Source organism: Typopeltis vanoorti, chromosome 10 (genome assembly GCF_054136105.1).
Source record: "Typopeltis vanoorti isolate ZY-2024b chromosome 10, IOZ_Tvanoo_1.0, whole genome shotgun sequence".
NCBI classification, from domain to species: Eukaryota; Metazoa; Arthropoda; class Arachnida; order Uropygi; family Thelyphonidae; genus Typopeltis; species Typopeltis vanoorti.
The window spans coordinates 134,059,964-134,087,822 of NC_143558.1; the positions used below are offsets into that span (position 1 = coordinate 134,059,964).

The window sequence follows — 27,859 nt, forward strand, 5'->3', positions numbered from 1 at the left end:
ATAAATACGAATATTCTAAATGTAATTACACTTAATATATTATAGTATCACATAATGAATGGTCAGTTAGAGACAACATATATAAGACATTATTATTATTATACGGTTCGGTTTTTTCTAGTTTGGCCTTGGACCTCTGTTTATGGTGCCACGAACATCGAACTCAGAGACATATCTGAACATTCTGACCATTCTCTCTCTCTCTCTCTCTCTCTCAGAAAGACAATGCACCGTGTCATAAGGCTGTTGCTGTAACTGTGTGGTTTGTGCATGTGAACGTCGCCGTACTTGATGGCCTCCACAGAGCCCTGATCTCATCCCTATTGAATATCTGTGCAATGAACTGGAGCGTTGGACGAGGTCAAGGGATATCCGCCCCACAACAGTCCAGGTCCTCATTACTTGCCTACAGGAAGAATAGTCCAAAATTCCCATTGATCGCTATTGTACACTTGTGGAAAGTATGTGCCGAATTGCTGCAGTCATCGCAGTGAAAGAAGGTCCTACATCATATTAAGGTAAGCGCTATGGTTGTTTGTTTCTTACACTATGGTGTCCGCTGACTTCTTTCCAAGCAGTGTATATATTCATTATCTTATTTAACAAGCTTATAATGTGATATTACATATTAATATTAAACGTATATGTTTTGAATGGCATATAATTGTCTTTCATTATATTTCTTAAAATTCAGAAAATATAGCATTTACCAATTTTTTTTTCATTTTTGCTAAAGTTGAACTGTTTTTATTATTACAGTCAGGTAAAACAAAAGCACAGTGCGCATGCGCCTGTCTCTCAAAATAAGGTTCAATTGTTGTGATGAAAATGACGTCACTGAATAAAAATGTGATTGTAAGCATTTTACTTGTTTATAGAGAGAGCGAAAAATGATGAAAAACATTAATTATAATGAAGAGCCAAAGGCTTCAATTCGGCGACATGAACTAATTTAAGTTAAGGGATATTATATAGAGTTTCTTATTCGGCTAAGAAACAATATGGGATATTATATCCCTTAACTTAAAAATGATGAAAAGCATTTTATTTTTTTATGTTGAGCCCATACACGAGAGGTTGGTAGATCAACCTATAGTACATTAGTACCGTGTATGGGTTGGGAAAGAAGGTACTTGTTCATTAGATTTGAATGACTGTAGATTGTATTCCCTAGGGAACACATCAAGGGGAAGACTGTTACATAGTATAGCGGTTGCAGGGACGAAGGAGGAGAAGAAACTTGTTCTGTGGGTTTCAAGGTCCACTGTGTAGGGATGTTGAGAAGCAGCTGCATATATTCCATTGAGCTTAGTACTAAGTGGGGGAATTATTGATGCTATTTCGGATGAACATTTTCCCATGGAAATATTTGTAGACGACACATAGTGCGAGACTGGTGTGAAAGTGGAGGGAGGGAGTGAGTTGGTAAGAGATGGGTCATTAATAAGCCTGATTGCTCTCCTCTGTATGGAGTCGAGCAATTTGAGGGAGCTTTTGGGGGTCCCACCCCATATGTGGGAGCAGTATTCGATGGTATAAGGTTATTTGTATAAGGTTAATAGCTGTTCAGGGGTGAAGTAACGTCTTGAGCGAAAAAGAAATCATAGTTTTGTAGAAGCTGAAAATGCAATGGTTGTGATATGTTTATGTCAGGAGAGGCTTAAGATGTGAGGGGAATTCCAAGAAGAGGAATCTCAGATTGTCTGGAAATTTGGGTATTGTCAAAAATAATACTGGGAGAAAATGGTTCTGCAGGTTGAGGTGAGTTGTGCGGAGTAAGGTTTTTCAAAAGAAAAGGAGGAGTGCAAAGTGCTGTCATCTGCAAAACTGTGTATTGGGTTGGAGGTCAGCTGAAGTAGGTCATAGATATATAACAAGAAGAAGGCTGGTAAGAGGACAGAACCTTGAGGAACCCCAGCATTAGTTGAATGGTGAGATGATAAGGAGCCATACACATCCACCACCACACATATTGAGTGTCCAGACATAAAGCTGGCAATCAAGTTACAGAGGTCTTGAGATAGACCGAACGATGGTAGCTTGCTTAGTAAGCCCTTGTGCCAGAGCCTTGGAATTATCAAGTCCAACCGCTTGAGATTCGACAAGCCTCTCCATGGCATTTGACCAGAGATAGGTGACATATGTGAGCAGATCTCCTGTTGATCGCCAGCGACGGAATCCATACTGGCGGTCGTTTATTATCCGGTAGCTTCAAGGTAGTGTAGGAGTTGGGAATTGATGATTTTTTCCCATTACTTTAGAGAGGACTCGGGTGAGCGAGATGGGGCGGTAGTTGGACGGAAACGACTTGTCACCCTTTTTGGGAATGGGTTGAATATAGGCCAATTTCCAGACTGTGGGACAGATACCAGTGGAGTAAGACAGTATATATATAAGCGACATAGGACAGGAGACAGTTTTGGTGCTCAGGACCTTCAGGACAATTGGAGGAATACCTCAGGGCCAGGAGACTTTTTTGTGTCTAATTTAGACAGTGTTTTGCTGATCTCTTTCTGGCAAAAGGATATAGGGGGCATTGTATGTTGGGCATCTGGAATGGTCGAGGGACATTCGTCATTGTCGATTGTGCGTACACTGGAGGCAAAGTGTGAGGCCAGGAGATTAGCTTTTCTGTAGGAGATGATGCAATGGCGCCATCTGGATATGATAGAGGTGGGAATAGCGTTGGGCAGAAGTTACGGCCGATTGCTTTGGCGAGAGACCAAAAGGCTCGGCTGCCGTTTGGACAGGCTGCTAATTTCCTGCTCTTTTTATTTCTCTAACCCTATTTAGGAAAGTTTTAGTGTTGTTTGCGTATATATATAGAAATAAAGAGTAAAATAACGCCAGGATATACAGCTAAAAAGGGTTAAATTTGGCAGAATAAGATTTGAAACTTTTTAATTTTCGTTTTATTTAGCTATAAAACGAATGATGGTTCTTAAATACCCTCATTACGTATTAGAGGTGGGAACTTTAATACTTTACCAAATGGAAGCTTTTGTAGCTACCCTGGTGTTTTATACTTAAACGTCTACCCAGAGTTCACTCGGACCCTGACATGGAACTTCCATGGTGCTGAATAAAATGTTTCAAAATAATCTTCAGGCCAGTGGAACTAATAAAAGACGAATATATGGGTTCATGGGCGTAGTCCGTGTCTTTTAAGTAGTGCAAACTAAGGCAACTCTTATGCCGAGGATTATATTCTCATGAACTCTCTGGTAAATTTCAAAACTCCAAGTTTCGTTTTATTTGTTATAAAAATGATGGATCTTAAATATATCCATTTAACAAATAAAAGTAAGAAAGGAATAATAAAACTTATTATGTCACCTGGAGGAAGGCAGGAGGATAATGGAAATCAATAATACAAATAATCCAGAGAATGGTGAACCTCGTGGTATGAATTTAGCGTGAAACGTTTACTTACAGGAGCTCTTCCTTGGCTTAGCCGTTAACAGCTGCGCACCCAGAGGAGGGCCAGGGGGCCCTGGCTCCCCCAAAGAAAAAGAAAAACTAGAAAATTTTTCAAAAATCTTTTCCTAATTAAAATTCATTTTTTGTTTATTTATGTTGTGTCGTGTCTTCTATTTCCATACTGCTTATGAATTAGCGATCATTGCAGATACTTAGTCATAGGTCGTATGCGATGCGTAGTGTGTATTCTCAAATCGTCTACTCAACTCGGGCCCCCTCAAAGATTAAATCTTGAGTGCGCTACTGCAGCTGCGTTCTTCGTTTAAGATGACTTGGGTTTGTTCGATCCCCCCTATAGCACAAGCGATACATAAGGTGTTTTCAATTAAAGGTGGGTTAATCAGTATCATATAAAGATCACAGAACCCCCCCCCCACTTTACATACGAAACCAACTGTCCGAAGAACATCGTTTACAGATATATCACACTCACTTCAGAACATCGGTTGCTGTAGCATAAATTTCGTTGGTGCGTTATTTTGCAATTTATTGAAAAGGTGGATGTGCGGTGTGACGAGAAACGATCGTCTGAGAAATGACTATGTAAGGGGAACGGTGAAAATTACGAACTTAGGAGCAAAGATACAGGAGGCAAGGTTGAGAAGGTTTGGTCATGTGATGAGGAGGGAGGAAGAGTATGTGGGAAGAAAGGTCATGCAAGGGAAGAGGAAGCGCGGGCGGCCAAAGAAGAGATGGAGGGATATGGTGGAGGAGGACTTGAGGATGAAGAACTTGGGTGTGGCTACAGCCCAAGACAGGAGGCTGTGGAGGAGACCCACTAAAAAAAAAACCAGCGACCCTACTTAAGTGGGAAAAGCTGCAGAAGAAGATTGAAAAGGAGTATAACACGTACTTTCCAAGTTCTCTGCTTCAGAGTGGCGTGTTGGAACTTTTGATAGTTTTTGAGGTTTACCGTTTTCATAAAAATCCATCTGATTCGCCTGTTACGTGAAACATAAGAGGCAAACTGAATCGTACTCCGGTTTTAGTGATTTTTTTATGTGAGGAATTTTGAGTTTGGTTGCTTACAAATAAAAAATGCGCCTTGCACTCTTTGAAGCATGGCACATCCACTTCGTTTACTTATTCTCTGTGATTTATGAATATTTACCATTAAAAGTTGTATAATTTATTTTGGGAACTGCCCTAAGAAATTTAAATCTCTCTTAAATGTTATTGCTTTTCTTCTTAACGAGATATTTTCACATTCCATCGCTTTACATAGCGGTCTTCTGAAGCCGTTTTAAAGTAAGTCATAAACAGCAAAACCAAACAAGGAAAAAAAAAACAATTTATAACATATTTAAAATTTCATAGCCAAGTTAAAGACATTGAGAACATTCAAGCTTACAAAATAGCTTGGTTTATGTATTTTTTATAGCAACAGATTTCCATTTTCTCTTTGTAGAGGAATTAAGTATCCTTAATGCAAAATACTAGGTGGAGATATAACAATTCTAAAATCATGTCAAGGAAAAACAGTTATGTATTTCCAAATAGAATGAAAGATGTAAATAAAAGAGGGGGCTAAAAATACGTTATATGTCATTTTTATTTCGCTGTGTATTTTATATGCGTCATGGAATTTAACGGTATGGTTTGTGATGGTTATTCAACGTCTGGAGAGATCGTTTGCAATGTTACACTTGCAAAAAAAAAAAAAAAGTAATAAAAGCCATAGAGTGCTTTCTTTCCCTCCCTCCTCCACCTCGCCAGAGATACTTTTTTTTTGGTATAAAGCACTATGGGATTCTTTTATGTAATTTCCCCCCTCTGGTTTTGATTGATAGATTTCGCTGAAATTTGATCTTCACAGTCTCTACAAAAAAAAAAAAAAAAAAAAAAAAAAATTATGATCAGACTAACTTGCATATGCAAATTTTGGAAAACGTTTCTAAATTACACAAAATCAGTAATTTCACTTGGGGAGGGATGGAATTAAATTAGGTCTTCTATTAGCGACGGCCTCTATAATTGTATATTACACAGTTGTGTTCACAATTCAACTATTTCGTTGACAAAATTCAACTAAATCATTCTAAATCTAATAATCTTAATTTGGCTCAATGAAATATAATAAAAGCTGTTATTTTGGGTGTCTCCTCAAATTTGTTGCACCCTCTCAATTTTGTTATCAATACAAACATTTTCTGTGGTCGTACTTTTCCTGAGGAAAAATTAGAAAGGCTTTTCTAAATTCAATTCTTGTGACAACGAATTAAGTCTGTGTCGAAAATGCCCTTTTGTTGGGAACACCTAGGTTCGAATCCAGAATGTGAAAAAAATTTTATAATGGTCTCTTCAAGTGAAGGTGGATTAGCTGGTCTTATGGGGGGTGGCAAAGGTTTTCAATCCGCAAAACAGACAAGCCAAAAAAAAAAAAAAAAAAAAAACGTGAAATTTCGAACATAAGCCATAGTTGTTTGGCAGTAATTTCCAAAACCAATAAAAAACTAACTAGAATTAATTTCCCAGTTTGGCGTATAAAAAGAGGGTCTAAAGTGTCATATGCAGAAGCTCAAATATTAGTGGATTCACGAATTTAAACTTTCAAATTGCTTAAATTAAAAGTTGTCTAGAATGTCCAGTGGCTTGGTCTGGAGTAAATGATGTCAATAAAATTTTCGGACTTCGGTAGCTTCTTGGTTGGGTTATTCCTTGCTGGTGTGGGATGTTGTATAACTGTTTGACCAGGAAAAATTCCACTTAGAATTTTCCATCGCAACTGGAAGCAACTGCCAAACAGTGGTATTGCATCCTAACCAGCGAATTTGAATATACGCAATCAGAATTCCCTACCTCCACCGTGCTATAAAACCAAATTGGCTTTTCGGCTGAGTTTCGGTTTTTGCTTCTTTAATTAAAGAAAGTCCGCGCGGTTAGCTGAGGATCTTTCTCAGACAGAGCCAAGTTATACAGTCTTGGGCGTGCACTGCAGGGTTTTTCTCTCCAGTTTATCTGAGGTTTTTCCTCCCGCAAACAGGCAAACCGGTCTTAAGAACACGACGCCTCACAGACAATTACACATGGTTGAGCGTGGGGGTAACAACCCCACCTCGTTGTGAGTTATGAAACCCAAAAAATGGGAGGCCATGGCCATACATGGGGCTGTTGTGCCAAAAAAGAATTAAAGCAAATATTTAATTTGTAGATACGAATCCAAGGTGTATCTTCAACTATCATGAGTAAATATTCTTGGTATGCATAAAATAGGAAAACAGAAAAGCTAATCAGTATCAATCATATAAAGGAACTGACAGGTTATTTTCGAAAACTAGAAACTGATAAAAGAAACAAACTATTAATTTAGAAATTTTCATTTAATCATTAAAATAAAAACTGCTACATAACTGCTGTTACAACTTTTCAGAAATATTTTGTTGACTGGAAGAGATACGCGCAAATGATTCCTAGAAAACACAAGTGCGTTAATTATTACCTAGCGAGAAGACTTTTATTAGGCTTCTGTGAACGAATTTCATTAATGTTTGCCTTGCTGACTATCATTCACTCACTCGTTTATTGTTTTCTCTGGACAGCATTATCAACAGTGATGGGGATGAAGAAAAACATCGGAAGGAGGCTAATCTAATAACCATATCCAAGGTGAGCTCGCAGTCATTATCATAACCAAGTGCCTCCATCCTAAATGAATATTCTAGGCGACCATAACTTGATGTCTCGCGCAGATGGTTGGCATGTAACAGCAGCATATCGAGCGGAAGTAATCAGAGAAAGTGATGTTCTATAATCATAGAGCAGATCGCAGACAGTACTCCACGTATAGATTTTAACTTGCATGAGACCGTTGGACAACTCATTAAAGACAATATCTCCAACTTAAAGATCCCGTCGCGAACGAGTGAGGAGATACAAGAGGGAATGCGCAGTTGACAACAGAGGAGTCAATCTGTCCGGATCGATGCAAGTGCCTCAAGTGTGATGGTGGAGGACCTGCAGCTACCGCAACTTCAATAGGTATGTACAAACAGAAATCATCCGACCAGTATTGAAATTCTATTTCCACTTTCCAGAATAACCCTATGGCATATTTTAGATGTTTTACTATGAGGAGAGTTAAGTCATTTCAGTAGTGTATTGTGAAACAGTATTACGCTAACAACGATCTTAAAACAGTAAATAGAATGGCATTTGATACAATAACAGTTAAGGTGCTGTATTAGAAGGGGATGCAGTTTAGACGCATTTGGATTTCGTGAATATACACTTGTCTGTCCTTCATTTTTCTCCTTAAAAGTATTTTTAATTTTCTTGTTTTTTAACAGCTGAAATTTTCTTATGTAGAAAGTATTGTAATTATTTTTGATATATCCTCGTACTTTCTTTTCTTTTTATATTTCCATGTTCCTACCTAAGAAACTTCAGGTAATCGGTAACATATCAGGTATCTTAAGTGAACTCTGATTGCATAATCTGATCATATTTTTTTACATTTATAGTTATAGAAAATTTCATATAAAAATTTCATTAGAAAAAATAAATGAAGAAATTTTGAAAGAATTAAACCAGTAATCGATAATAGAAAATATTAAAAAAATATAAACATAGATGGATGGAACACGTTGAAAGAATGAAAACAGAAAGACACCAAAACAAGTCTTAAATTACAAACCATTAGGGGGAAAAAAACAAGGATTTTTGTCCTCTAAAGAGATTCAATGATGACTTCTAGGCCTAAATCCTTGACAAGCATGATGATGATTATTAACCGGATACCTTAGCACATCCATAAACTAATTTAAGATAGGCGTATAGTTTGCGAGTAGTATTATCATAACACACACATTAATTTTCGACAGAACAGCGAAGATGAAAACCAGCTTTGTTAGGTTTTTTTTCGGCATAATCTTCAAAGTGTATGAAAGTTTGGGATAATATTTACCAACAAAATGTTGCAGTCAATAGAGGCAATTGATTTGCTTGCAAATAAAATATCAAATGATAGAAATTGTTCATTACAAATTACAATATAAGTGTAACTGCCCTTGAATATGCCAGACGATATGTCGATGATACCTGAAAGTTATTATACAAGTGAATTCGATTATTGCAAAATGTAGGCCTAGTCATGTTATTACTGTGATTTTAGCTTTTAAAAATAAGTGCAATATGGGTGTTTAATACATTAAAAATAAAAGAGAATATTCTAAGGACTACAGATTTAAAATAACTGTCATTTCTATTTTAGTGAAATTAGTCGTATTATTCTTAACACACTTCGTCTGTCTGTCTATATTTTATTGATAGACATATTCGTTTAGTCTCTTATTCCTGCGTTTTAATGCATCCAAAATGATGCTCAAAAAAGGACAAGAAATGGAGCAAGGAACATATTGTTCCTGATACCATTTGCCCAAGAATTGATCCATAGAACATTACTCTCGATGAACCCGACATCCGTACAAGTCAAAGATGCTCTACCATTAAGACTGGCCAGGTATTTCTAACGTAGACTGTACTTGCTCCACAATAGAAGATATAATAGTTTATTACAGCGTATGTTATTTCTTCGTATAAGTCGGTATTTTATTATTCAACACTCCAAGATTGTAACATGGCTAAGATAATCTGCTTTACGAAGAGAATAAAAGACAGGAGAGGGACTACTAAATCTTCAATTTATTTATTATTTTTCTGCTTATGCTTGCCTTATTTTGGTAGTTTAATAGATTTCGTTCTCCAGTAGAATAAAATAATATGGCAAATACTAAATAATTCATGAAATAATAAAGAAATCAAAAGACATCACTGTCTAGTTAGGAATAGGCGATAGATAAGGAAAATCTTTGACTTTTCTTAAACATTAGTTCGTTATTTTTCCATTTGTGAAAAAGTGGCTCACCCAAAGAAAAAACAAATACAACAGCGAGATGGTGATTTACTTGCTGTGTAATTTTTATGACTGTTCAACACACGGAAGTTTGTTCAAGGTATACGGTGGAGAAGCAGAAAATTGTTGATATTGGATTTAAGGATTTATGTAAGAAATGTACAGGTGAAGGGAATGAATGAAGATGAAGAAATTGAGTTTGGAGTTGAACAGGAATTGTCTATGGTACTCTTTGCTGTAAAGTTTTTTTTTTAGCGGAAATCGTGAAAATATGCAAGCGGTAACAACTGAACGTCTGTGTGACACATCAAGAACAAGCCTCTTCTGCAGAACTTTGTGTGGTATTTGTCCAATGCAGCTGATACGGAAGAAAATCAGTTATTGCTTCAGCGTGGTGGAATCCATACCAACCATCGATATTGGTTGGGAGAGTTGCAAAGGAGTTGGATGGTATTTTTCGTGAATACTGGATAAAAGTTCAGTAAGCCGGTAACATATTAGTAAATATTTCTCGTAGGAACGTGTTGAATTTGGTCTAATTCCTGGTTGCATGATAAATTAACCCAAAACAGGATTGCGAAAAGATTATACAAATCAGAAGTGAAATATAAAACTTCATTATTGGAAAATCTCATCGAAAGACCAAAGACGTATTGTAATTATCCATTTGGGATTAAACTTCTCTCTACTTTTTCTTTAGTTGTGTGTGAAGCAAGAATTCTAAATGAAGCAATTGGTTTTAATGTGGAGAATAATTCGCACCATTTAGAAACAAATGAAGTGGAACAAGAGGATGGACAGGAGCTACTGGAAAATGGTATTGGTTGGCACAGAATTATTAAAATTTCGTGATTACTTAGACACGATGCAAGGGTTTGCCTTTCAAAACATTAGTGAAAGAGAGAATGAGTTTCTTTCCAAACCTATTAGAACGATTCACGTAAATATTTGACTGAAATGAGAAGAACAATAATCCAACAAAGGAAATGAAGCATAAAACTTACGAGAAAAAACGTTTTTATATATTGATATAATGCCCCAATTTAAATGTATATATTCAAGAATGAGGTTGCTTTGCTGATGCCTTTAGCAGAGACTCTGCTCAAAAAGATTAAATAAAAATGGATTTTGCAAAGGTTTCTCTGTTTTTTTTTTCTTATATTAGCATATTCCGTATTTTTCATTAAACTGAAATTAATGGGAAAAAAATTTATTTCCATAAGTCCAGTCGCTTTATCTGAATGAGATTTAATTGTGGCTTGAAATTAAATTCTAGTTCAAAAATTATTTCCGTTATTATGAATTTTAAAATTAATTATTAAAGGAATCCGATCCCTTTCGCATATTTGCATGTCAACTGTCAACCCTGCGTTTTCCTGTAAATAAGAATCTACACTTAAAAAACACATAATGTTATTTATTCTTTAATTCATTACACTCCTTGCTCATTTGTTTCTCATTTTTTTTAATCTTATGGTAGTTGTTGCAAATAAGACGACGTACATAATAATGTTAAGTTTGCTAAAACGCGCCTTGAAGATAGGATTTGCCAGAGTTGAGCAAAGTAGACGGCATCGAGTTTCGAGACTTCCTGTAAGTGAAATTTCTTAAGTTTACTAACTTCAGAAAGGAATTGAGATATTTTTGAAATAACTTCAAAAAAAATGAGTGATTTGCTTAATCGAAATAACAGTTGAATACCACTTTAACAATTTACTTGACTAATTAAAGTAGGAGTAGCTGGTTGACTGGTTTAATTACGGTAGAAGTAAAGAATATGAGACCAACGTACTTCTTGTTAATTACGTGTTCTTCGGTTTGTTTTGCGAGATGTAAAACAAGAGTTTCTGAGAATAAAAGAAAAAAGCAAAGTCCGAGTAATCATCCAGCGAAACTAATTAGAAGTAATTTATCTAATTACATTTTTAGATACTTCCTCCCTTGAAATGTGGTACTGATCATCTCAACAAAGAGTTAGATAATCTTTACCCGATTTAGAGACCAAAGAACTAGACTTTGTAGTCATTTCAGGCGTACACTCTCGTGATGATGATTCTTCTCCCTTTCTAAGATCTTCTGTAACTCATCTTCAGTATCCCATATAGGATGCGAAGAATCCTTATAAAGGTTTTTCAATTACAGAGGAGTAATCCAAAAATTCGGAATTTTCATCCCGCTAAACCGGACAATAGAACACGCATTTCACTGACATCGTATATTACCTTACATAGCCTTATTTGCTTCGGCCATAATTCCAAATATCCGCGCGTTAATACTACTATCATATCAAGTGATAACATTCTGATCATGCATCTTAATAGAAGGAAGTTTTTTAATAGCCAAAACTGCAAATTAAATTTATTGGGCTTTAATTTCCATCTGGAAAGTAAGATCCGTTTGGCTGAAGTAATTTGTTTATTTACTTAAATCTCGATATCTGTGATATTAATGTCCATCTTTAAAAACAGTATATGTTACCGTCAATCACTACAGTTAATGCAAATTCTTAAAATAATAAATATTTAAATATGAATCGGCAATATCAGAAACTTCGCTGATAAATTTTCACTCTCATATCATCTGGATCTTCAATTTGCAAGTTATACCATTATAGTTATACAATAAAAAAAGCAAAACTTATTTATATCGGCTAATTAAAGCATTTAGCATGAGACCCGCAGTCTCATAGCAACAGACAGTTTGCTCGCGTTAACAAGTAACAGAAATAGAAAATGCATCCAACAATGGATAATGTAATTTTCATAGAATGGAATTGTAATGTAGGCAACTATCGTACATTACATTATTTTTCCTAAGTAGTCATAATTCCATCGATCCTAAACCCAATCATGAAGTTTTTCTTTTAAATAATGGTTTTATTATATATTAAACAGAAGAAACAAATCGATAATAATAAGGGAAAAATACCCATGAACCACCGTAGTATTCCCTAATCCCCCAAAGTCAACACGGTTACTGCCTCTTAAGCACAGAGATCAAGTGGACCTTCTGGACAATAATTTGTGACTAATAGCCGAATTGATGCTGTTCAAATAAAGAAAAAAAAATGAAAACTTGATCAATTATCCCCTAAGAATTTACGTAAAGGGCTAAGAAAAGTGTCACAAATATGATTAAAGCCTATACTATAAGAAAACTATTAATGAATTATGAGTATTTTTAAACCTAATAAAAAAAATGCCATTTTTGGTTTTTAGTAATCGCATATTTCTCTTGAGTGTTGAAAAAGTTTAGGCTTAATTTAGACACAAATTAGAAGTGATTTGTAATCACCGAGTCTTCCTTTAAATGAGAAAAATAACATTCTAGACTTCTTTTTCTTTGTTGCATTCTATTTTCCTCTTTGATTATTGTTCCTAAGTATTGACTTAATTCCTGAGGAGCATATCTTTTCAAAAAAAGTATTCTCGGATAGTATGCTATTGCAACAATTGCCCTAACACTGATTTTTAATAGTACTGTATTCTTAATATTGGTCATTTACTATGCTTTGTATCTTGGAGAAATAAATAGTAGATACCTTTAAAACGTTTAGTTACTTACAGAATAGGTGTTGTCAATTAACTTTTTTCCACAGCTTACAGTAATTTGTTTACTTTGCTCTCGCATAAAAAATTAATCGGGGTGGGGAACCTGTAACAGTATTACTACCAAAGCCGGTTGCTATAATCGTAATATCTTGACTACTTGTTCTCACCTCCACATGAGGAGCTGTATAATATAAATATGCATGAAGGGTTGACTCATTTCTTTTTAATAAGTACTGATAGTTTTGATTTCAATATGCTGGTCATATTGTTCATCTATAATATCGGTTGCTAATACATATCAGTTTAGGATTAAAAAGTGACGTCACCAAACATTAAATCGGCATTTGAATGAGCATTTGTATTGTATAAAATTTAAGGATTAAATGTCTGTATAAAAGTCGCAATACACATTGCTAAACTGCAATTATTAGCGTTGTGGTGACGATAATTTATAGCGGTTCTGAACACTGTTCCCTGGTGATCAACTAAACATTTATTTAATAAGTATATTTACAAGCCTTCCATCCGCTGATTGGCCTTTAGATTAAGTCTTTGATTCCGACTAATCGAAAACATTACCAAAAAAAAAAGTTTGCTGAGGTTTTCGATTAGTCCGATACCTTGACTAGAAACCTCAACCGTTTCTTACGGTCTGGCCCTTTCCTATTAGGTAATGGATCGAAGTTAGAGAATTCATGTGAGAACATTGCCAGGGGGATGGGTACTCCTCACTCTAAAATAATAACAATAAAATATACGATCACTTATTCGCACTTGCCGTCAGTACTTTTCCACAGGATTAATACTTCATGGGGAAACATGTGGCCTCCCATGCGACCCGAATCGGATTCGCCCTCCATTTTGAAAGTGACTTTTGCTGAACAAGACACCAGGAACAGAAAAACGAGCAAACATTTTTGTTCAAGAGACCATCTTACAAATAATACAAAGGGATGATGTAATAGAAACCATTACGTCATCCAACTGGCCACGCATGCGTATTAGTACAGGACTTTTATATACCTGAGAGAAGTTGACAAATAAAATCTGAAAAAAAACCCCATCATCACATGTCTGAAGGATATATGAGGTACTTAAATTGAAAAACTCCAGTATTACTTAAAATCTAAATTTGTTTCTCTGTACATTTCTCGAGGCGATGGAATGCTGTCAGATGCATTACCCCTCCCCCCCAATAATTTTCTATATGTAACCGTAAATAGTGAATCCATTCTTTTGATTCATTCGATCATGAATTTGAAGATTTCATAAATAATTAAATTCTTATTTTAAATTATCTTGATATTCCTACATCGTTTACAGCTTTTTAAAGGTCGCGCATTTCTCTGATAATAAACCAATGCACAGACTGCTTAAATAAAAAGCTAAGTAAAATATAACGGTAGGAATAGCGATAAAAATAATAACGACATCTGCGATGAGTTATCCAACTACATTTTTTGTTTTCTCGTTTATTAAAAATCAATTAATATACATTCCATAAATTCCGAGAAACGCGCGCGCCAACCTTCTTAAAACTCCTATTTTCGTGTATGTTTGCTGAATGTGTCAGAAATGCTTTTAAGCATCACGAACCTTTCCGATATTACTGAAGAATCGGATTCTCGAAGCACGAGCGTGCAGAACACATGCTACTCTGCTATGCCATCGGCGCTTGCTCTTCTCGCCCTTTGACAGCGGCTTACCTGGGGTGTTCAGCTGAAGCGCATCGGAGGCAGCCATTGCCAAACTCGCTTTTAAACTGATGATGTGCTTATTGGCCACTTATTACCAACAATACGATGAATCTTTCACTTTTCTTCCTCAGCGTCTTACTTCATTCAAAATTCTTCTTCTTTCATTTATTCGGAATTAACTTTTAGACGTTAAAGCATCACAGGAGTATTAAAATAAAAGAATCTTTTAAGAATGTTTTGCTTATTACCTGATTTCCATTGGCTTCACCTTGAGCGTCAGGTGAGTCTTCCTGTTTGATTATTCTGTGTTATCACTGAAAGAGCTGCTCGTCTGTGTGATTTCTTACATAGGATAATTTTCCGTCGTATTTGCCGATAAAGGTCAGTCAGATTCGTAAATTTCCGTAAAACGGGAATAAGAAAAAAGAATAGAAGTACTCACCGGAGATGAACACGATGTATAGACAGGTGCGCAGAAGTCCACAGTATCCACGTTTCTTCCTTAACACCATAATGTCTCTCACGTGCGGTTAATATACCCGCACCACCACCAAGATATCCGACGGTATTCAGCGAACAGAGCAGATTTTAACCATCAGGAGCGTCCAGCACTGCCAACAGCTGCTGAACATTGTTAAAAACCCCCCGGTTAGCGAGTTTGCTTCCGACTTCAACCCCAGCAGCGGGCGAGAAGGGAACCACTTTTGCTGCTGGCCACCGTACAGCTCTCGAAAAATGAGAGTCACGGCAAATCGCGGGCGCTACGCGTTCTCAGGAGTATGCCACCGACGAGTGACAGTAACGCTCGCTAGAGGGCGCCGTCTATTTGTGAACTGAAACAGCTGGGCGAGATCGGCAAGACGACATCGTTAGAGGCCTCCCCTCGTGTGCTCCTTCAGTCGGAATACCAAGACAACTGTGCCATTAGCAGCAGGAAAGTGCCTGCCAACGAGGAGATCCCTTGCCGTAACACAATAGTTGCTGGAATGGCCACCTTGAAGTCGAGAGGGTTGTCCTGGTTTGTGTGCGAGGCGAGGCGAGAGAGAATGCCGTCGGCCTAAAGCGGCTGTCATGTTATATGACACGGAGATGCTTTGGTGTTGTAGTTGTCGACAACTTGTTGATCCCAACTGAATATCTTCACTTTCCACCAAAGTCGGCCGATTTATTTCGCCGCAAATGCATAATCAACGATTTTTGAAAAGTAGTTGTTTTTATTGCTATTTTAACACGAATTACGTTCAATGAAAAGTTGTTAGTTTATTTCGGGATTCGGTCAAACGTCAACATTTTAACTAAATATATATCGGTGGATATTTCGCGTTTGCATCAAACTTTGTCCAGAATTTTTTTATTTATTTTTCAGGAGGAAGGAATCGGTGTTTAGTAGTAGGCCGTTTATAAGGAAGAGGACTTTCGAAAAAAAAACAATCACAGCGTTCTTCAATTAATTCATGGACGGACTTGCTTCAGTTCAATCACTTGCTTTGATCCCAATGCTCGGCATCGCGGATCAAGCAAGTTCATGAAGAAAATAAATATTAATATAAGAGATTTTTATATAAAAAAATACAGTGCTGTTTCCAAACGAGTATGGAAACGATATTTCTTCGATGACCTTTCTAAAACATCTGTCACACTCGTGCATAAAACTGAATTAGGAAAGATAAGTCATATTGGAAAAGATGGGCACACGTGATTAGAATTGACTTTCAAACAGAAATTATATTATACTCAGCCAATCAAACCCCGCAGTAGAGAATTATCAGACACCTGTGGAATCCCACAGGAAGCAGTTCTGTCTTCTCTCCTCTTGAACATCTACACAATATTAACCAGATTTCTCAGAAACGAGATCCAATACACACATGACAGACTATGGTATCCGTAGTAAATATTTGCCATTCAAACATACAATACGACATTAATCTAATAACCAGCTGTCTTAAACTCCATCTGCCTAAATTCCGATAAGACAATGACATTCAGAAACACAATGAGACAGCCGGTTAACGATAAGTACATAACCGTCCAACATCCTATATACATCGCCATCACTCAGGTTAAAACAGTCCTTGGAATTTACCTTGATGGAGATATGCGGTTTGCTTTGTAAATGATTTACGCGACTATCATGGAATAGTCGCGTAAATCAAACTCGGAATAATATCAAGTAAGCTATATAGACTAAGTACGGATGAGCTTCTATATACATAAAAGCACTGATCTAAAGGCAATATGGGAAAACATCATATGATACGCTGTAACTTATGGGTTCTGTGCAGACTATAAACTAAGCAGATTAATATCCGTAGAGTATAATACGATAAAGCTGATCCTTTGGAAACAAATGGAGAAGATGACATCAACTTTGTTCGCAATCAATGACAGAACCTGTTTCATTACACAATTATGCTAAATCACTAATTTCGTGCTAACAGCAATATAGCAAAACCACGTGCAGATAAAAAGAACTTGTGACAGCTAACGGCATTAATTACACAGTCCAACCCAATTTTTGCTGACTTTTATATGAGACTTGTTTTTTACTAATTTGGGTGCGCTGATTTCAAATATCAAACCCATTTTTCTCTATCACGTCAGGTTTTCCCTCTATGGCATTTTCTTTTTGATAATTTGTAAGTTTTTGATAGTTTTAAGGAGGCAGTACTATTTAGAGGATCAAACAAAATCGATTTTTTAATATTATTTTCTGAAAGTATGTACTTTTAAAAATCTGTTGCTAACTTTTTATCAAGAAATTCGAAAAATTCCCGAAGATATAGCCGATTATTCAAAGCGGTGCGCAGATCAGAATCGGAGCGCTCACCGCTCTCGCTTGTTAGTAAACGAATAAATGTGTAAGAACCTGCAACGGCACATACTGGCGCTTTGAATGCGAGAGAGGCCGATAATTAGATACATAACTACTTAACAATATTCATTAAAAATTACAAGAATATTTATAAAAAAATAGCAATTTTACTGACACATGAGTTTCAGGGAATAAATTTTTGTTTGTAGCAATTTCTGCCGTGTGTTCTGTTTTGGCAATCCCTTTGAATACTTCAACAGTAGTCGGCTATCATGTGAGAATCCCATCTTCCTTGGTAGCGATCTTCCATAGTTTTTAAGTCTTGATGAAATCTTTCGCCTTGTTCATCGCTTACAGCACCTAAATTCTCGGGAAATCTATCAAGATGACGACTGTATGTATAGGAAATGAAGCTTTATGATCATGTTGCAACCTAGACGCTGGAAATTTTCAAGCATTGTTTCCACTAGATCTTTGTAATTGCACGCTTTTTTGTTTCCAAGAAAATTATTCGCAACCATCATAAATGAAGTCCAGGCCTCTTTCTCAATTTCTCAATCAAATACACCGGCTTTAATTTTTTCATAACTAAGTCGTGGAAATTTTTCACATATGTATTGGAAACAGTCACCTTGTAAATCTAAAGCTTTAACATACTGCTTCATGAGACCTAGTTTGATGTGTAGAGGTGGAAAAATGATTTTTTCTCTGTCGATTAAAGGTTGATTTATAACATTCTGTTCTCCAACATTTAAGGATATTCTAAGAGGCCAATGTTTCTGACTCCAGTGTTGGTTTCTAGCTCGACTATCCCAGAAGCATAGAAAACCCGCAAACTTTGTATATCCTCTTTGAAAGCCAAGTAAAAAGTTCACCATTTTAAGATCCACACAGGTGATCCAGTTATGGTCTGTATATTTTAATAACTTCAGAACTTTTTTAATGTCCTTATATGTTTCCTTTAAGTGGACTGAATAGCCAATAGGAATTGAGCCATATACATTCCCATTGTGTAGTAAGACACACTTGAGACTTCTGCTTGAACTGTCGATAAATAAACGCCACTCATTTGGATGATATTGTACAACACTCATTTCAGTTAGTAAACTTGACACATTATTACAGTAAACAAACCCACACTCGTGTTTAAAATATTGTACAAGATTACTTTCCCTGCTACGGTAAAACGTTATCTTCGTATCTTGCTCTAGTAAGTTTTTTCATTTAATCTTGAAGCTAACAATTCCGATGATTCCTTTGATAGGCCCAAATCTCTTACTAAGTCAAGTCATTCAATTCCGCTTGAGTAAAACGTTGCGGTCCAGAACTAGAAATTAAATTTTCATTGTCTAAATCAAAATCCGGGTCTTGCTCCTCAAGAACATCTGGCATATCCCGATCATGCTCGTTCTCGAGTAAAGGAAGTCCTTTATAAATTGGCACGGCTGTTTCATTGGAATGAGCAACTGGCCGAATTGCTGAGTCGAGATTTGGATACACAAGTTTTTTCTTATTCTTCTTATTATAACCAGAAGTCTGAACTAAACAAAAATAGCAGTCATCTAAGTGATTTTTCGGTTCACGCCAAATTATTGGAATGCCAAAAGCTACTTTTTGGCGTTTTTCCTTGCCCCACTGTCGTAAATTTTCTACACATGACTTATATATTGTATTTGGAGCCCATGACTTGTCCTGATATGCAATTTTTACGTCAAAGTATCTAAAGTACCCTTTCTTAACGAAATCAGTGATATTTGTCCTTTGACTGGGAACAGTAAAGCTGCCACAAATGTAGCAGAAGGAATCTACACTATTGACACAATTTCGACTAGTAGACATGATGTATTTTCTTCACTGCCGACTAACATGCAATTAACAAGACAAAAAAAAAAAAAAAAACCCAGAGACTTTATTGAAACGTTATAAGCGCTCATCATACTTTCACGATCGATTAACGATTGACTGATTTCGATCGTTCTTTGTCCGCTATGACGCATTAGCATTCATTTGTTTTAGGCAGTTGTCATCGCCTACTTTTCATCACCTAAATGTATTAGGTCGGTTATCAGCCTCTCTCGCATTCAAAGCGCCAGTAGCGGTGAGCACTCCGATTCTGATCTGCGCACCGCTTTGAATAATAGGCTATATCTTCGGGAATTTTTCGAATTTCTTGATAAAAAGTTAGGAACAGATTTTTAAAAGTACATACTTTCAGAAAATAATATTAAAAAATCGATTTTTTTGATCCTCTAAATAGTACTGCCTCCTTAAAACTATCAAAAACTTACAAATTAGCAAAAAGAAAATGCCATAGAGGAAAAACCTGACATGATAGAGAAAAATGGGTTTGATATTTGAAATCAGCGCACCCAAATTAGTAAAAAACAATTGTCAGATCATAATCAGCAGAAAAAAATTTTTTTTTGTTGGCCAGTGTTATTAATACAATAATCTTTACTTAAGCCTTCCTCTTCTACCTATTAACAGGGTCGAGGTTATTGTTAACTTACAAACCGTAACCGTATCGAGGATAATGTGGTTAGCCCGATGTGTCCTATGTCTGCAGATGCGTGTGTTCACGGGCCGATTTGCCTCTGAGGGACAAAAAAAAAACGAGTTTCCCGGTGGGGGAAAAAATCCTACCTCTGTATCAGACTGGTTAACTCATCTTTAGTCGAAAGAGACCAGATAAAGGTTCCTGACGTCACTGACGGGAATCGAATCCATGTCTTTCTGACCAAAGGGCTTCGTCTGTACGGACTGAGCTGCGGAGGCTCTAATGCAATAATCACTACTGGAAAAATCACCAGGGAGTTTCTTTACAATTCCTTCAAAAAGGCCTTGAGGGCATATTGGAAAACCGAGAAATATACCCGTAAGAACTACAGATCTAATGAAATACGATACGAACTCAGTTTCCAGTTCTTTAATACCTCGTCATATTCCAAATCTTATAAATTTATCTACATTTTCCATGTACATAAGTGTTTGCATATAAACCGTATATATTACAGTATATAATGTAAATAGAATGTATAAAAATAATTGAATGACTGATTGAAAAAAAATTAACAAATTATTATTAGGAATCTTCGAGTGACTTCAGATCTCACACAGTTCTTTTCAGTCACACTTCATATTGACCTACAAACGTGAGACGGCATTGCTTTATAAAAGGTAGGCCATGCTTAGTAATTTACTGACATTTTTTTTAAATTAAAGTTAAGACTAAGTTGAATAAACGAAATAGCTACACGACGATAGACCAATTTAAATAGGTCTGATAAATAATCATCTCTGGGCGAATTTACATTGAGTTATAATAAATCTCGCTACGGTTCTGCACCACCATCTTCTGACTATAGAAAATCTTAGACGCTACACTGTCATGATAAGACTACTTTCTAAGAAAATGCCCAACGATGGTAACTATCCCATAAAAGATATATGACCTCAGCATATAGCATCCGTAACAAGTAATTATAATAATGCATGTGGTAAAGCGACTCGCTCGCATTTCGTACATCCCAGGACGATTAAACTTCCTTCTAGACAATATTAAACATTGAACTTCGTATGAGGTCATAAAGAGGATTTTGTGGTCCCAGTACTCAACATTTTGGAAATAATATGGTTTTATATTATTGAACTACCTGCATGTCATAAAATTTAATTCTGCTGATAGAATGGTCCATTATTATTTAAAATGCTTAAAATATGTGTACAGACTTAAAATATATATGCAATATCTACTTTCATTAAGTGGAGTGGTGATTCTGAAATAGAATAAACCTCACAGTTGAATACATCCGCTGAAAAATGAATACAACATTCTTTTAACCAGAAGTTCATCTTTTATTACATAAAATTATTATTAATCTAATTATACCTTCAAACAGCTTCATATAAGCCAAACACTAGCTTCGAAGGATACTACTTATACGACTAACATTGTGTTTATCTAGAAAGAAAAATGAATATATACGTATTTTGTACAGAATCTTAAATATAATAATAAACGATTTCATTTTACACATGTAAGTACTATGTAATGACAATCAACATTTATGATTGTTATTTTGAATAAAATTAATCGTATTCAAACATTTATAGACCGGAAATACAGACCTATAAACCAGTATAACAACCACCCATTGAAACTAAGTATCTCTCTATCAGACACTCGTCTCCATGCAGACTCCATTAAAATATATGACTTGCATTAAACTATAGATGATTCCAATATAGATGACTGGATGGCCATCTATATTGGAATTATCATATAAACTATCTGCAGTACAAATTCCGGACAATAACAAGTAAACCTGTTTTACTCAATCTATTATAGTGGATTCGAGTTATGTGAGATCATTTAAAAATAGTGTATGATAACATATACTTTCTTATAGAATAAAATTTAAGCCGATTTCAGGCTTCAAGGAACAAAGAGAGGATGCAATACTTACACGTACGGATAGAACATAAACTATTTAAGATAAAATAACTATGCCGTTACAGCTATGTTAAAACACCCATTTCTCTTCTAATTACAGAATAAAATAGAATATCATATTAGCAAAACCGCAATCACAAATTATTCCATCCATCGACTAGTGAAAAGCTGAGTTTTTATTTGCGCAACATCATTAACATTCGGCCATTCTAATCAATACGGAAAGTCTTGGGAATAAAGAGAGCTGAAAGAAGCGCGTATAGATGTTAATTGACAATACGAAAAAGCAGAAGGAAATTTCTACATAAAAATGTAATGAAGTTCTGTTTATTTCCAACACAAAAATCAAAACACATAGCATCCAGTGCAACATGGTAGCAATCCTGAATATATCGCGCATGTATGAAACAATTAGTGTGTGAGTGTGCGCGTGTTTTCATTCGTTCCTGCATGTTAAACCAAAAATATGTGCGTGTGTTTAGTTATATAAAAAATATGATGAAGTACTTATGAATTATAAGCAATATATATTTATGATAAAATGGTGCTAAGTGGGTCGGCTAAGTAATGAATGCGATTTATTGTAGAGTAGGTGTCCTCCCTGGATGAGTCTTTGGACTCCTTGGAGGCGTCGCGTAATAATAATAATATATTATTATTATTTGGAATTTGCTACAAATAGTTGAACTAGAGGATTGTGGATGGACAGTGAGTTAAAGTGTAGAAATACTTTAACTCCGTAGAAACATTGCCATAACAAAATACGTGTGGCGCAGTTGGAATAAAAAAAAAAATTACATTTTTAAGATTACACTGACAAGTGATACATTTTCTATAGTAATTTTATATTAAGTACTATAAGTCAAATGAGAAATCTTAATAATAAAAAACTCTCAATCCATTGCAGAATTTGAAATAAAAATGAACGTTTTAGAATGAGATGTTATCATTTACTGAAGATTTTTGCTGTAAATATATGACAGTTAGTAATATTAATAAAGACATTGAAAAAATATTACTAGATAGCGAAATCGTAATGAGACCTTACCACTGAATAGCGCCTTTATCAATGGAATAGTCGCTATCAGTTCAATTGTGAATATAAATCGGCATACGAACTTAAAATATGTTGGAAGTAATGACTAGTGTCTTACTACTGAACTAAGGAAGCCATGCCTATTTCATTCTTGACGACCCAAAAGAGCGATAATGCGCTGAGACTGGAAACGTAAACCGACTATTTTTCCACTTGTCGGTGAAATTTCAAAACTGTACCTAAGCTATGGTAATCGAAGACTTAAAGAATTAAACGTAGTTCTAAATAAAGCTCGCGAGTTCAGTTTGTACGTTATGGTTTCTTTGACAGCTACGATTCACGGGTGTGTGGACAAACGAAATGTTTGTGTGTTGATATATTGTAAATCGATAGTTAGTTCTGTGGGGAGGGGGGGGTCTTCGTTATAAGCAACTAAGGGTTTACTGACCCCTCTTTGTTTTGATACTGTATTTTTAAGATAACTGTTCCCTAGGTGAGTAACCAGTAAAAAGTATTAGGTCATTTCCCTTAAAAGGCAAACGAACTTGTTGTGTACAGTTCTGGTTGCCTGTTCCGCATACGACCATATTTAATTATAAAGGTGATCTTGAAAAGAAAGATCAATGCTTCTGTATCGCTGCCATTCAAAGTTGACGCAACTCGGAGTGGAAACACTAGTGTAAAGCTTGAGGACATTGTAAATAGGTTTTTTTCTGTTTGCTTTTATCTTCCGTGCGGTGCTTATATTGGTTAGATGCCAGCTATTTGTACACGCAACATATCATGGACATGTTGACAAAACAGAAACCCTTACAAGTGACAATAGTAGAGAAAGGACTTGGATCGCCTTAAAGTTTAAAACTCCAGCTGATATTTTCATTCATTAATTATTTTTGAGTTAAAAAAATCCAGCATTTGTAGATACTTCATGACTTTATCGTTTTCCATTACAAAACGCTGTTAGGGAACAGTGAAAATTGGGTTGGCTGATTTTGGATTTACTGCCGAAGCAACTCATACTATGATGCCAGTGAATTGCGTGTGTTCTTCTGGCTGTTTTGCGAGATGAAAAATAAAATAAAATAAATGCTACCGCAGTTTTTTTTTTAAGTTTGTTAGCGTATCCACTCTCCAGCCAAAAGGCTGCGGGTTTGAATCCAACTAAGAGCATGGATGTTTGCGATTGTAATTGCGTTAATCGAAATACATTGATACAAACCACGAAATTAAAATAAATGGATTAAAAAATATTAATTACTTTAACAGTAATTTAAAACAACTCGTATTTTAAACACATTTGTATAACAGACTTAAATACAGTTATTGGATTTATCTGAAATATATTACGCATTATGAATACACGCCATAAGATAGTTATAAATTACTTTATCATCATAATTATGAGATGCACTAATATTGATGAATATTAATGAACTTATTTATGTCTAAATCATTTTATAAAGTAATATCTATAAATTGCATGTTTTATAAAACAAAAAAAAATAGTTGTATGGTAAATTATTTATATTTTTAGTTTATCATGAACACATACTTGGGGTTTATCTTAATACAATCCTTTTTGTACAAATAAGGCACAACTCTTAATTTATCTTCACTTATATTATCTTAAAATTAATTAATTATAATTTCGTACGACCCATTTTAAATTTATCCTTACTCTTTTATTTGCTTAATAGATTGATACTTTATTTCGTTTCTTCTTTTTTTTTCCTCATTTTTGTTTCTGTAAATATGACTTAAAAATATACTGCAATTGTTAAAATATTATTTTTTTTAAAAAATCAATGCTCTGAATGTTCTGTATCGAAATGAAATAATAATACTATATTAGTTTAAATTTTAATAGCAGTTCTCTTTATTATGATAAACTTTTCTTCATTGTCAAAAATTATTACTTACGTAATTTTTAATCGTTAATATTTATGAGAAACTTCCATAATTTTATCTCACTGCTAACTGTAATATTAGTATAATTAGCATCTTTTCTTCCTAATATTTTATCTTAGTGATAATATCTTACATAATAAGTTCAAATTAGATTATAACATGGTTATTATATATAAGCAATATATTGAATCTTCTTTTAGCAAAATGTGAACAGTACTTAGTATGGAAATTTACGTCAAACTGTTATGATATTGCTTATACGAATCGCAATAATAATAAAAAATAATAAAATAAAAAATGACACTATTATTTTATTTTCCTATTATTATCATTAGACCTCCATGAAGAGAAATGGTGGGATGTCACACACACACACAGTTAATAATATCCGTGCCTTAAATACATTCACCTTCATTGCCCCGAGAGAGTGCTTATGCATTCCTGTCACTCACCAACTCCATGCAAAACCCCTTCTCCTATGTGCCAGTCTCCTCAAATTACATTTCTTCAATCTGTCTTCATAGTCAGCATTCCCGAGACCAGACGCCCCCTTAGTCGATCGTTTCTGGACCCTCAAATATCGCTTCATCATTTTGAAAACCAGATGATCAAAGCCTTGTACAAAGGAACCATAACAGCCTTGCTTCTCCGCATCAGAGTTCTTCGCATCGCACCATTACAATTTCAGTGACGTGTCCCAGAAATTTTAGGTCCTCGTCCACAATCACTTCCACATTTCTCATTTCCTCACCAGTCTAAGATATTTTCACCAATTTTATATTATGCATACCATCTTTACATCAGAAATTCCAAAAACTTACACTTGGCCACATTGAACTTGTAACTTCACTCACTTCCTCATTCATTCAGTGCATTCACGTCCTTGCAAAGCAACAACATCCGATCTGCCCCTTATAAGTCTCCCCAACTTTGCATCGTATGTAAAAAATTGCATGTCACCATTTAGACATCTTCCAATGTCATTAGTATACAAGTTAAACAGGGCGATCCAAAACATATCCTTGGGGCACACCACTAGTGAATTTCCACTTCTGGGATTTCTTTCCTCCATACACAAATTGCTGTACCTATCAGGCAGCCAGTCTCCAAACCAGCGCACTAATCTAGTCTAGCTCCATCAATTCCAATTTAATTGCCAGGTTGGCATTGGGCAATCTATCAAAGGCCTTTGCAAAATCTAAATATACCACTGTGCATGCATTACCTTTATCCAATACATTTGTCACCTGTTATAATAAGAAGCAGATTGCTAAAACACGATCGTCCTTTAGCAAACTCATACCGACATCAAAAAGTTCGGTATTATCATCGTACCAAACCTTCGGTTTTCTAACATAACTATCTTAACTAAACATTTCGGTGCGCTAATAATGAACTCATATTTTATATGAAAATTACAATTTTATCTCTCAGCATCATAATAATCTTATAATATTTGAGTCGTTTTAAACGTTCTGCACACTTTACTCTACTTGTTAAACCATGATTCGAATTTACTTAACAAAACCTTTAGAGGTCTTCAGTAAGAACCGCTGTAGCTCAATTGGTTTAGACGAGCCCTTTGATTGAAGAGACCCGGGTTCAAATCCCGTCTGCGACGTGACGAACCTTTGTTAGGTCATGACAATGATGAGCGAGAGTCTCATACGGAGTGTTTCTTTCAATTTAGAGAACAGGGCGTAATTCCAGGACTGTTCGGGGACGGGGAAAGGAGACGAGAAAGCACTTGTCATTCACACTATTGCATAAGATCAGATTCCTCACGTGAAACATGTGGCTTCGCATTGTCATGAAAAATGCATGATATCCGACCTCGGTTCTAAAGTCTGATATAAGCAATGGGGCGTTTCTACTCAGTTTGACTTGTGACATGAAAGATGAAAACTATTATATCATCTTGCAGTCATGCTGATATAAACGACTCGCGTGTGGTTACCATTCTAAATTGTTTAATACTCAACTCTTCATCATTCCCTGATATGTATCTTCAAAGGATATGTGATAATACTACATAATTAAGTTGACAATATTACTAGCTAACCATTAACAATTATCTTCCAAATTAATCGGAGTTTGTTAGATCTTCAATACTGTCAGATCTTACATTTCAGTTTCCTCCTTATTACTAAATCACAGAAAAATGAATTATTATTTAGTCAGGATAATGTTGCTTCAATCAACCTAGGTCTCAATCTTTCCCACCATCTTTTTCTTTGCCATCCTGGTACATCCGTTCTTGATAGTCTTTCCTTTCCCATTTTGTTCAAGTGAACTTTAGATAAACTCTGTCACACACATTCTCGAATGCTAACAACGTTAAAGTTACTTCCAAATGTTGTCATTCTTGATATGATTCTGCCCTTGATACCAATCTTAATTTAATCTAATGTCTGTTATCTCTGTTCATTTTTGATCAACTGCTTTATTTCTAATCCACCTCTCAAATCTAAAAGGTAAAATTAATTTGAACAGTTTTTAGTTGGTGTTTATGCTAATTACGCCGATTCCATATCAATTTATTCAACTGGCTTCCTATCATTACATCTTCGGTTATTCTGCTTGATATTTAACACGAAGCCTGTACGTCCTTCATTTGAATCTGCTGAATTAGAAATAGAGTGTGTATTGTTCTGTTTTGTTCTTATGATTGGAATGGTTGGAACCACTTTAATCTTCAAAAGACTAGAATTATATTATTTCGTATATGCTATATTATATTGTCCTCACTTCAGTTATAATAGTCACAAACAAACAAGACTGCGCCAACATAGGAATGAGTATTGACATTAAAACTATCTTCTTTCATTTTATAACATAAAATAAAATTGTATGTTATAAGAACTTGAAATATTTCCACATGGAAAACATAAACGTGTTTTTCCTGTCTTTATATCTTAGAATGAAATATCAGTATTTCAGATATTAAAATTAAATCATTATCTTAAATCAATCAATCTTAAAACAAGATAACTTAAAACTCAATCCCATCTTCAAGCCCAAACATCTTAAAAATTAGTCTCTCATAATAATGAACTTGTAGATTATTA

General features: G+C 35.3%; 1 long non-coding RNA gene across 1 annotated transcript in view; it reads left to right on the forward strand.

The window, feature by feature from the left end:
- LOC150102814 (uncharacterized) overlaps nucleotides 1–27,859 on the forward strand; it is an 84,146-nt gene that overhangs the window by 13,291 nt on the left and 42,996 nt on the right. The window contains exon 2 of the long non-coding RNA XR_016548931.1: nucleotides 122–518. This is a non-coding gene — a long non-coding RNA (uncharacterized LOC150102814). The remainder of the gene's footprint in view (nucleotides 1–121; nucleotides 519–27,859) is intronic.